At 36.9% G+C, this 13,328-nt stretch overlaps 1 pseudogene; it reads right to left on the bottom strand.

The window, feature by feature from the left end:
* Positions 1-12,057: 12,057 nt before the first annotated feature.
* LOC126075551 (olfactory receptor 6C1-like) lies at positions 12,058-12,997 on the bottom strand (annotated as a pseudogene).
* Positions 12,998-13,328: the final 331 nt, after the last annotated feature.

Consider the following 13,328-nt stretch of genomic DNA (forward strand, 5'->3'; position numbering starts at 1 on the left):
AGAACGATGATGAATCCAGAAACATCTCACAATATGGATGAAGCTGGCAGGCATTATGTGGAATGAAATCAGTCATTCCCAAAATGACAGATATTGTATGAGATCACAAGTACAAGAACTCAAGAAAAGGTTTAAACACAGAAGAAAACATTCTTTGATGGTTAGGAGGGTGGGGAGGGTGTAGACAGTAATTCACTAACTAGATAGTAGACAAGAGTTATTTTAGGTCAAGGGAAAGACAATACAAAATACAGAGGAAATCAGAACAACTGCACTAAACCAAAAGCTAAGAAATTCCCTGAACACAAAAAAACACTTTGAGGTACAGAGTAGCTGGGGCTGGGGCCTGGGGACCATGGTTTTGGGGGACATCTAGGTTAAATGGCATAACAAAGTTTATTAAGAAAATGTTCTGCATCCAATTTTGGTGAGTAGCATCTGAGGTCTTAAAAGCTTGCTAACAGCCATCTAAGATGCATCAATTGGTCCCAACCCACTTGGAGCAAAGGAGAATGAAGAACACCAAAGATACTAGGAAAATATTGGACCAATAGAAAAAAGGGTCACATAAACCAAAGACTTCATCAGCCTGAGACCAGAAGAACCAGACGGTGCCTGGCTACAACAGATGACTGCCCTGACAGGGAACACAACAGAGTCCCGGATGGAGCAGGAGAAAAGTGTGGAGCAGAACTCAAATTTGCTTAAAAAGACCAGACTTAATAGTTTGTCTGAGACTGGAGGAACCCTCAAAGTTGTGGTCCCTAGATACTCTGTTAACCCAGAACTAAAACCATTCCCAAAGCCCACTCTTCAGACAAAGATTAGACTGGACTATAAAACATAAAACAATACTCGTAAGTTGTGCTTCTTAGTTCAAGCAGATACACAAGTCCAAATGGGAGGTTCCTGTCCAGAGGCAGGAAGAAAAGGCAGGAAAGGAGATGAGCTGGTTGGATGGGTATGGGAAACCCAGGGTAGAAAGGGGGAGTATGCCATCATTTTATGGATAGCAACTAGTGTCACATAACAATATGTGTATAAATTTTTGTATGACAAACTAACTTGAGCTGTAAACTTTTACCTAAAGCACAATTAAAAAAAAAAATTTTAAAAAGATAAAAAGGCCAGATTAAATACACAGTGGCTATTTGTGGATGACTTCAATCACTGTCAGGAGTCCTTGCAGCACAGTGGTTAAAGTGCTCGCTGCTAACCAAATAGTCGGTGGTTTGAACCTACCAGCTGCTCCTTGGGAGAAAGTTATGGCAGTCCGCTTCCATGAAGATTTACAACCTTGTAAACCCTATGGGGCATTTCTACTGTACCTTAGTGGGTCATTATGAGTCAGAATCAACTAGAGAGCAGTGGATTTTTTGGTTGGTTTTCAGTCACTGTCAAAACCAGAAAACCAAACCTGTTGCCATTGAGTCCATTCCAATCCATAGTGACCCAATAGGACAGAGTAGAACTGCCCTATAGGGTTTCTAAGGAGTACCTGGTGGATTCAAACTGGTGACCTTTTGTTAGCAGCTGTAGCTCTTAACCACTATGCCACTAGGGTTTCCAATCACTATCAGGGTACAAAAATAAAATAGACACATACATTAAAAGGGTAATCAGTACATGTTGCAATTTCGTGGCACAGTGGTTAAGAGCTATGACTGGTAGCCAAAAGGTCAGCAGTTCGAAACCACCAGCCACTCCTTGGAAACCCTATAGGCCAGTCCTACTCTAACCCATAGCAGCACCATGGGTCTGAATCAACCCTAAGTCAATGGATTTGGTTTGGTTTTGGTTACCTATTGAAAGCTCTTTTTGTATTTAAAAAAAGATCTTCTAAAAGTCAAAGGTTCTATTTTGAGATTAAAAAAAAAAGATGCATTTTTTTTAATGATGTCCTTCAAGACTTGTTTTACTTGTTTGTTTCTTAGGGCATATATAAAAGGATTTAAGACAGGGGCGACTGAGGTGTTGAGTACTGCTATCCCCTTGTTTAAAACTACTCTTTACTCTGCAGAAGGTTTAATATACATAAAAATGCAGCTGCCATAAGAGATAGAGACAACAATCATGTGGGAGGAACAGGTAGAAAAAACTTTCTTCCTCTGCTGGGCAGAAGGGATCTTCAGAATAGTTCTCATAATATTTGCATAGGAGAGTGCCACAAGATCCAATGTAATCAGCAGAGTGAAAATTGCTAAAATAAAACAACAATTCAATGACCCATGTGTCCACGCAGGAGAGTTTTAGGATAGAAGAATAGTCACACAAAAAGTGGTCAATAATATTGGCATCACAGAATTCAAACCCTAGGCCCATAATAAGTGCAGGAGAGATTGTTAACAACCCAGCCACACAGGAGGTAACAACCAGCTGGGTGCAGACTCTGCTGCTCATGATTGTTGCATAGTGAAGGGGTTGGCAGATGGCCACATAGTGGTCATAGGACATGACTGCCAACATAGCGACACTGCTCCCCACAAAACCTCTATGTCCCTTTCCCTGTTTCATTTCCTTCTCTGCAGCTATCTCTGAGGACATTTTCTGTATTATGTATTGGTTTAGTTTTGATCTTCCATGTAGAATGTTATCCATATGGGCACAGGGACTTCTCTGCTGCATCCCAGGTGTAGAGAAGAGCTTAGCACATCCTAGATGTTCAATACATGCTGTGTATGTGTGTGTGTGCTCACATGTGTGCACATACAAGGTAAAAAACAGAAACAAGATGGAGAATGAGTATAAGATGGAGAGTGGGTACAAAGTGGAGAAGAATTACAAGATGCAACACAAATACAAGAAGAAGCATGGAGATAAGATGGAGGGTGAAGAAAAGACGGAGAATGGAGAAGTTTTTGAAAATGGAGAGACAGTAGTGGGTGGATACACAATGGAGAATGGAGGTAAGGTGGATAGTGGAAACAAGATAGACGGTAAATATAAGATGGAGGCTGGAGACAAGATATAGGGTGGAGACAAGATGAAGGGTGGATGCAAGATAGAAGGTAGGTACAAGATGGGAGTGAAGACAAGATGGAAGGTGAATACAGGACAGAAGTTTGATAAAAGAAAAAGGGTAGAGAAAAGATGGCAGGTGGGTCTGTGACAGAGGGTGGAGACAGAATAGAGAGTGGAGATAAGATGGACACAAAATATAGTGTGGAGACAATAAAGGAGGATTGAGAAAAGATGGTGGGTAGCTATAGGATGGAATGTGTAGACAAGATAGAGAATAGCACAAGGTGAGAAATGGAGACAAGATGGAAGGCAAAGACAAAGGAAGGATCTAAGGTGAAGATAACATAGAGGACAGATAGAGGATGGCAGGTGCAGACAAGATACAGGGTGGAGACAATATGGCAGTTGGGTACTACATGGAGTTTGGAGACTATATGAAAGGTGGGGACATAATGGATGATGAAGACAAGAGGATAGATGGAGACAACATAGAGGATGGAGACAAGGTAGAGGATTGAGATGTGATGGTCGGTGGAGAAAAGATGGAGAGTGGAAACAAGACAGAAGATGGATGGTGGAAAAAAGATGGAGGATGGAGACAAGATGGTGGGTGGAGACAAGGTCGAGGTAGAAGCGAAGATGGAGGGAGAAGACAAGACATAGGGAAGAGGTGAGATAGTGGGTGGAGGAAGATGGATGGACCCAAGACGTGCAATGGAAACTAGATGCAGCTTAGAGAAATGATGGGTGATGGAGACAAATAGTGGAGATAAGGTGGAAGGTGGAGACAAAATGGAGGATAGAGATAGATGGAGGATGAAGACAAGGTAGTGGATGGAGACAAGATGAAGGATGGTAGGTGGAAACAATATTGAGGATGGATACAAGATGGAGAAAAAATAAAATGGAGGGAGGAGACAAGATGTTGGGTGGTGGAAAGATGGAGGATTGATACTAGGATGGAAGGTTGATACAAGGTGGAGAATGGAGACAAAATGGAGAATGGGTACAGGTTAGAAAGTGGAGACAAAGAAGATAGTGGAGGCAAGATGGAAAGTGGACACAAGAAAGAGAGTGAACACAAGATGGAGGGTGGAAATAGGATGGAAAATAGATACAAGAAAGATTGTGGAGGCAAGATGGCAGGTGGGTCCAAGATGGTGGATGGATACAGGATGAAAGCTCAATGCAAGATGGAGCGTGGAGACAAAATGGTATTGCTTAAATAATTTTGAGACCAAAGCACTGGACTGAGTCAGGATTCTAGAACTCTAGGGAAGATGCTGATGGTTTCATCAGACTGCTAACCCAAGATTATCTTAGGTTAGATTATTGATTTGGAATTTTTTTTTTCTCTTCACTAAGCACTCCCCTTGTTGCTGTAAGCTTTTGATTAGATTCCAGAGTTCTGTCAGTTTTGTTGGTTTAATAGTTGTTTCAGTGGAAAGAAAGATTTCTTGAGCACCTAATTCTGCCATTTTACTTTACATGACCCAAAGTATGTTTTTAATTTTCATGATGTCCAATGTAGTCATATTTTCTTATATGACTCCTACATAAAGCAATGACCCTAACAAGAGGTACAAAAGTTTTCTTTCCTCTTGAATGTTTTTCAGATATTTAGTTCAGCCTCCCTCCTCTAAAGAAAGGAGGTTAAAAAAAAAAAAAAATTGGTCAAAAAATGCTGGGTACATATACTGTTCAAAGGCTGGGGGTTCACTGGCTAATATTGGTATAAGAGGGAAATAACCTCTCCAAAATGATTCAAGCTTTAGATTTCATCTTGTCTTCACCATTACAGGAAGAATATGAAAGTACTGTTTACCATAATTATGACTCCCAGTCTCCCGAAATGCTCCCTGTCATGCAAAGGAAAAGGTACTGCTTTGGCTTTGATTAGCGTGGTAGAACAGGGACCACATAGTCAGGGATTCCCATGACACCATAAATTGCTGCCTAGAATCAATTACGATACTGACCCTATTCAAAGTTTACCATAAAATACACAATACAGGGTTACATATTTCATCTATTCTGTCTAAATCCAAAAATGAAAAGTATCTATTTTAAGAAAGCTGCAATATTTTATTAAATCCTTCAACTAAAAACACAGGAAGAACTTCAGTTCTACTTATTGACCCATGTTTGCTCTATAGAATCACCATAGTTTAGATTTCCTCTAACCCCCAATTAATTTCTAAACTTGTAGTTCATGTTTTCTCACTGAAACATACTAGAGAGCCAAGATGAGTCTCTCTCCATCTAAAGTAATAATGAGAAAGATACTTTGAAAAATAATCAAGCAACATATCATTATTTCAGCAATCATTCCCTTTGCTTCATGCAAAGCCTGAGATTATAGGTAGAACTCTACAGCCCTCACAGACTCCAACTGTGACTCTTCTCCTATGTTGCTGATTGCTTGCACAGACACAAAGTTTCTAGAGTTTATGGCATTTTTCTTAGCAGTTACATTCACGGTAACTTTGGCCTTGGTGGTTCTCTCCTACACACTCACTCTCAGAACAATTCTGAAGATCCCTTCTGCTCAGCAAAGGAAAAAGGCCTTTTCCGCTCGTTCTTCCCATATGATTGTGGTTTCCAATTCCTACGGGAGTTGAATTTTCATGTATGTAAAAAAATCAGCAAAAGAAGGTGTGGCTTTGAGCAAAGGTGTAGTTCCCATGTTGCTCCCATGTTGAATCCCTTTATTTACACCTTAAGGAACTAGCAGTTTTAACAGGCCATTAAGGACTTAATCAAGAAAATGTTATTATCAAGCAAGCACTGTGAATCATTATAAAATCTGTAGCGTAAGCCACAAATAAACACAAATCATTGTTCTAAGTGGTAGATACACAGAAGAGAATAAAGTATGCAAAGGTCACTGCTGTTGTAGAGCTTAGGAGGCACATATTTAAAAGCAAACATAATAAATAAATAAATTTTATTTTTACCTACACAAAATACTCTAGTAATTGATAAGTGCTACAAGAAACAGGGAATACAGTAAGGAAACAGTAGTAGAATTCAAATTAGATAGGCTGATCAAAGATTTCAGTCATTTTAAAGTTCTTTTTTATTTCATTTTTCCTGCATTCAAACTTATTTCTCTGTATAATTAATCTTTTTTCTTTTCTGAAAATTTTCCAGGTGCAGATGTTTATCTAGTTCACTGGTATCAAACAAAGGGAGATTGTGAGGCATGACTGCAAAATATTGTGCTTTGCTTTAGAAGATAGGTAGCGAGGTTTAGCTAGCATATTTAAAGCCTACCTGAAAATAAATTAGCCTAAAGAAACATTCGGTGAAAGCCACAGTTAATTAATAAAATGAGCCCTAATTTCAATACTTAGAAAACTGTTCTTGTTCTTATTATTGTGTTTATAAATATGTATGTAAAAACATTTGCCGATCAACATTTTTAATGTGCACATTTCAGTAATGCCTATTACATCAATTATTTTGTGCAACCTTCACTTTGTTATGATGTTTTTGTTTTCTTTAAAGAATGGGCTTTGATTGTCCCTTTACTTTTATGCCCTTATTCTATTGAATCAGGTATTCAGAATCTGTATATAGAAAAATACCTGAGAAACAATAATATTCTGCTATGAAGATGGGTTATTTTAAACTGTCCAGGTTACTGTTCCACCAACTCTGCCCAATCAGGCATATTTGTCCACATCTTCTCAGGTTACACACCTCCCATGAAACCACGAACATGAAATGGGAGGAAGGAAGGTGCTGGGAAGAGAGATCTCCAATGAAGGGGTATAATCAGAGATAATAGGAATGACTGCTTTCATACTGCATGTAGTGCCTTCCATTTTGATCATTTGTTTTGGACATATATTATTACAAAATTTCATCATCAAATGATGGGAAACGATAAAGTTCAGTCTATTAAGTTACTGAAAACTAAGGCAGGATTTGCTCTATTGAACATGGCCTCGTGCGCAGAGGTTAAGATCTTGGCTGCTAACCAAAAGGCTGGCAGTTCAAACAGACCAGCCATTCCTTGGAAACCCCTACAGGGTCTTTATGAGTTGGAATAGTCTTGACAACAATGAGTTTTTTTTTGAACACGTACATAAATTAAAAAGTACAATTTTGTCAACACTCAAATGAAAGAAGCCTAAAGACTTATCACAGACCTTTTCTATTTGAAAACAATCACTCTAAGTAGCTCACATTATTTAATTAATACGAATGAAAATATCAGAATTAAATACAAAATTCAAGGAGGTTTGAGTTAATAATAAAATTAATCAAACAAAAAATAATTTTTCAAAAACCAAAGAAAATTAAGATTGTGGAAATTCATAAAAAATAAACTGTAAGGTTGATACAAAAGCTAATGACTAAAATAATCTCTGCAATTTTAACAGTATAAAAAAATGAGATTACAACAAAAAATTTATAAGGTGAAAATATTCCTAATACCTATAAAACAGCAAAATGTGATACTTGGGAAGTAATGGTACTATGTAGAACTGCATGAAAATGTATTTGAAAATGTATAGGAAAAAAATGAATTAGCCAAATATTCATACAGTTGTAGATAACCTGAATATATATTTTAACAATGGAAAGACATTAAAAAATACAAAGTTCTAAGAGTCGTATCTTCAAATATCCCCATGATTTTATTAATACTGTAAACCTTAAATGAATAAACAACTAATTAAAGTATATATTCATATAAATAGTGGCAGACTATAAAATAGTTGAAAGATGTTTGTTATTAATAGGTAAAAAACTATAAAATATATGCATATAAAAAAATAAAATCTAATATACTAAATGAATAAAATAGAGAAAATGTAAAACAGTTTAAGATGAGAGACAAAAAGACAATTAGAAAATTTTGTGATATAGTGCAACATGCTATCCTTTAAATAGGTCATAAGAGAAAAATAATTTTAAAAATCTTATATTACTTGGCCATGAATCTTCAAAAAAAAAAACAGAAAAACTTTTAAGGTAACACATAAAAGTAACTCTGCCAAAACCATAAAGAAAATATATATTAAATGAACAATTAAAATCTTACTCAAGGTGAAAAACTAGTGTCTTTCATTCTAATGGCAACAAAATATACCCACTCCTCACTTAAAGACTTCTTTAGTTTCCAAAGACGAGGCCCTTAATCAAAAATTGTGATTATGTGAAAACGGAGGTAGACCACATCAGATCACAAAACAAAGGATGACTATATCATTACCTAACTTCCAGATTACATCATTACAGAACTGCCAAATTACATCATTACATACCTGCCACATTACGTTGTTATATAACTGCTAAACCGCTGAGAATCATGGCCCAGTCAAGTTGACACATAACCTTAACCATCACAGCCACTGTTACTCTTGCCTAGCGACTTGGTATTCATTATTGCCAGAAGTACGTCATTTATAAGCAAAATATTTTTTTTTTACTATGGTTGTAAATGTAAAATGTCAGATAACAAGATAGTCAATAAGCAAGAATTGAGTTTAATGATATCTCCTCTAACCTGTATTAAATGCTCTAGAGATTTTTTTTCCAGGAAACTTTTAGCCAATGCTGAAACACAAAACAGAAGTAAGATCCATATATACTCAAAATGAGAAGACAAAGAGTCTGTTTTTCCAGATGATATGAATGGTTCCAAGATAAGCTTAAAATATGATTACGAATTCTTATTCAGATATTTAGTAAAATTCACTAGGAAAGCCATCTGGGCATTGGTTTTTCCATCTCTTTTTTGTTATATGCTGCATTTTATTTCTTGTTAAATGTTGTGATCGTTCAGGTTGTGTGTCAACTTGGCTGGGCCATGATTCTCAGTGGTTTGGCAGTTATAACGTAGTATGGCAGTAGTATAATAATGGAATCACTTCCATGATGAGACCTGATAAAATGTGATCACCTCCGTGATGGGATTTGCTGTGAGCAGTCAGTGAGTTGAAAGGGAATTTCGTTGGATGTGTGGGCTGCATCCAATATAGATGGACTTTCTGGCAAGACTAGGGGGATTTTGCACACTCTGAATCCTGCAGCTGGTTTCTGTTCACCTGGCCTCCAGTTCTTGGAACTTGAGCTAGCACCTTACCTGCTGTCTTACCTGCCTATCTTGGGATTAGTCAGTCTCTGCAGCCTGTGAGCCAGATGTGACACAGACTTGGGACTTCCCAGCCTTTACAACCACATGAGCCGTTTCCTTGATATTAATCTCTCTCTATATATACTTATACACTTTACTTATTTTGCTTTTCTAGAAAACCCTGCCTAAGACAAATATTAGTTCAGATCTTTTAGTTCTTTTTAAGTCAATTTTGGTAATTTGTGCTTTTCTAGGAGTATGTCATTTCATCTAAATTCTCTAAGTAGTTGACATATCACTTCTACTGACATATCCTTATAGTCTTATTTTATTTCTGTAAAATCTGTAGTGATGTCCTCTCTTTTACTACTGATTTTAGTAATTAAATTATTACCACTTTATCTCATTGTCAGTCAGGCTAAGGATGAGCTGACAAAACCTGACAGAATAAAGGAGAGAGAGAAATGTTTACACTGTGAGCTGGTATAAATTGCTGCAATTTAATGGATTGCTCTGAACTGGACTTCGTTTGTGGATGCAGATGTCCAAAATTCCAAGTGGAACAGCAGGTTCTTCGGATCAAGGAACACTCCTGTTTCCTCAGAGTACTTATTTCATAGGGATGGGCAATTTAATCACTGGCTATCTAAAACTGGGGGAGAGAAAGGCATGAAGTGTCCGGCTTAGATCCCTTCATAGGTGTGCTTACCCTCAAAATGAGGGGAGCAACGGAGGATCCCTACTGAATATTTCCTTTTTTCCTGATGGGTGGGGAAAGAGAGGGTACAGAGTGATGTCGATAGGGTTATATTATTCAGTTGTGAGTGATGATGGTTAACAGGTTGAAGATTTGAGTCTACCCAGAGACACCTTGAAAGAAAGGTGGGTGATCTACTTCTAAAACAAATCAGCCGTTGAGATCCTTATAAACCACACTTTGACACACATGGGGTCACCATGAGTCAGAATCAACTTGATGGCAACTGGTTTTAATCATATGTCTAACTTTTCTCTGGGTCTCCTAATATTTCATTTTTAATTTAAGCTAATTTATCTTGCACACTATTATCTACAAGCTAGTAGGACACCTGTTTTATAATAATATATTAAATTACACCCACGTTATTCTGAGGATGATAAGTATGAAAGATAACTGAGGACATGCCAAAGAGAAATGTCTCACAATTTATCTATTCAGTGAATCATACAGATGTTAGTTAATTTCATAAAGGACTTGATGCATAGATTAATGAGAGACAAGTCTAGTGTTGGAAGGCGGAAACGGTCTGGATAACTAATATAGGGAACACAGACACTCAGAAGTGTATAAAAACCCTGGGTACCCCGAGAACACCTGAAATGGGGAAAAGGTCGTAATGGATGAAGTATGTGTGCTTGGAAGTCAACCTCAATATTTTCCTTAGAAATGTCTCTGGATCCTACTCTTCCTCTTCTCTTTTTACCACTGATATTTTTGGTGGTTAACAATAGCAAAAAAAATGGACTATCTTTAGCACATTTATTTAGGGTATAGAAGAGGAGGTGAATCCAAGGCAATAAAATGCCACTATCTACTCTGATGTATTTTTCCCCATTCCTTCCAAGACTAGTAACCTTAGTTCTTGATCTCAGCTTCCCAGATTAACACAAATTTTATAGCTAGAGCGCACTCAACACTACCTGGGGATCATAGAAAGGATTTATGTAGTAGAGGCTAAAAGCAGCTGGGAACAAGTGCTTCACTGGAAGGAAAAATCTGTAATGTCCTTACGGTTTGGAACTCAGTCTTCAGCACAAGGAAATGGTGATATGAGAGAACTGAAGGTAAAAGGAGTTTCCTGAGAGAACCAGGCATAGCAGGCTAAACGAGGAGAAGAAATCAAACCTGGAAATCTACAGGTGAGAATGAGGGAAACTTTTAGGGAAATCATGGAGTTCTGACCTTTACTTGTACAAAATTCATCTGTTGGCTTTGGTCTTCCATGGCATAAGAAGTCATCTTATGTAACACTTTAAAATGGTTGAAGGTCCAAATATTTAAGATCTTCTTATGGAAACTCGAAATGACATCATTCTACTGAATAATTTCAGTGTATGTTACTAATAAATTCTAGTGATATTTCATCATCCTTTATAGATCACTACACCAGAAAAATGTCTGATTTTTACTCAGTTTCATCCACATAATTGAGTTATTATTCTGTAAATTGAATTACCGCTGAGTCACAGAAAATGTAGTAACATGTTTGTATTTATTCAGACTCTTTTTAAAGAATGGCATTATGTACATGTTAACTATGAGGTTCTCAAACTTGGGGACTATTGACAGTTTTTCCTAAGCAAGTATGTATTGATAACCATTTTATAAATCGACAAATTATATGACCCAGAAAATTTTTGAACTGGGTAACGAAAAATATTTTTTGATTTCTATAGCAAATATTTAACTACATTATTCATTTAGTGGTACTGTTACTAATGGGCTACAATTAAGAAAGATTTTTTCTGAAAAATTCTAAAAACACTGTCATCAAATTATGTTTATAGTATTTTTATATTCAGTTAGAAATAATGTTAAACATGATTTTTGATCTCCTGCAATTCTAGAAATAGTATGTTCCTGGAGAAATCTTAAAATGCAATTCTCTCACTTGCGCCATCTCTTTTTTTTTTTTTTTCTTTTTGGAGAATTATTGTGAAAGAACTTGAAATTCAAAAAAAATGCTTAAAAAAAGAAAAGAAGATCAGGCTCATAGTTGTGGAATAGAAAGACAAGCCCAAGAGAAGTGCAGAAGAGAAGGACTGAAACTTGGATGAGAAAATATGCAGTTTCTGTGCAAATGTATCTATATCTTCAAACTATCTTGTCAATTATTGGTCACAAAAGTAAGCAATTAAAAATAACTCTAGGGAGGCCATGTGGATTTTAATTGTCTTTTGAGAGGCAATTTTTAAATTTAATTGTTCTTCATTATGCCTCTAATTTATGACAGCACCTTTTTTTTTCACTTGCTTAAGAAAAATGCAATCTTTCTTGCCATGCCCGTAAGGGCTCCCTTGACCTGCTGATTTCTCAGGCTGTAAAAAAAATGAGTTCATCATGGGAGCTACTGAGGTGTTTAGCACAGCTACTCCCTTGCTCAAAGACGCCCTACCTTTTGCTGACAGATTAATATACATGAAAATGCAGCTGCCATAAGAGATAGAGATGACAATCATGTGGGATGAACATGTGGAAAAGGCCTTTGTCCTCTGGCTAGTAGAAGGAATTTTCAGAATTGTTCTGATGATATATATATAAGACAGAATTACTAATGGCAAAGTGAACAGTAGAGTAAACACAGCACAGGGAAACCCAGTTAACTCTAGGAATTTTGTGTCTGAACAAGAAAGGTGTAATAAGGCAAAATAACCACAGGTGAAATGATCGATAACATTGGACTTACAGTAACCCAGCTGTATGACTAGCATGAGTGCAGGGAATATGATTAAGAATGAAGCCAGCCAAGAAGAGAAGACAAGCAGTGTGCAGACTCTACCATTCATGATGGTTGTGTAATACAGGGGTTTACAGATGGCCACATAACGGTCATAGGACATGGCAGCCAAAAGGTAAAATTCAGTTACCCCCAAAAGAATGAAGAAAAACAACTAAGCCATACAATCATTAAAGGAGATGGTTTTATCTCCTGTAATAATGGTGCCCAGGAACTTGGGTATACTGACAGTTGTGAATGAAACCTCTAATAAGGAGAAATTCCTGAGGAAGAAATACAGGGGGGTCTGGAGGTGGGAATCCAGCAGGGTGAGGGTGATAATGGTCAGGTTCCCAGTAATGCTGAGCATGTAGGTGATGAACAGAAAGACAAAAATCACAACCTGAACCTCTGGGTCATCTGACAGTCCCAAGAGGATAAATTCTGTCACTTCTGTGTAGTTTTTCATTTGTTTGTTCTCTTGTGAAATCTGTAGGAAAAACACAAATACTTGAAGAAAAAGGAATTATTCATGGATATCATTGGAATTTGGCTCTGGAGGTAAACATATTTTTGCCACTCTATTGCATTTCAGGGGAATTTAAAACAATCTAATAATAATAGCTAACATGTTTTAAAGTGAGTTTTTAACAATATATATTTTCCATAGAATATTCATCAAATCCCTATTTTATACATCAGAGTCTGAGGCTTAAAGGGTTTTTAGAATCTTTCCCCAAATCACACATGCTGAACAGATAAAACAGAGATTTGAAGCTAGGTCTTTCTAAATTTTAAAA

Source organism: Elephas maximus, chromosome 4 (assembly GCF_024166365.1).
Source record: "Elephas maximus indicus isolate mEleMax1 chromosome 4, mEleMax1 primary haplotype, whole genome shotgun sequence".
In the NCBI taxonomy this organism is placed as follows: Eukaryota; Metazoa; Chordata; class Mammalia; order Proboscidea; family Elephantidae; genus Elephas; species Elephas maximus.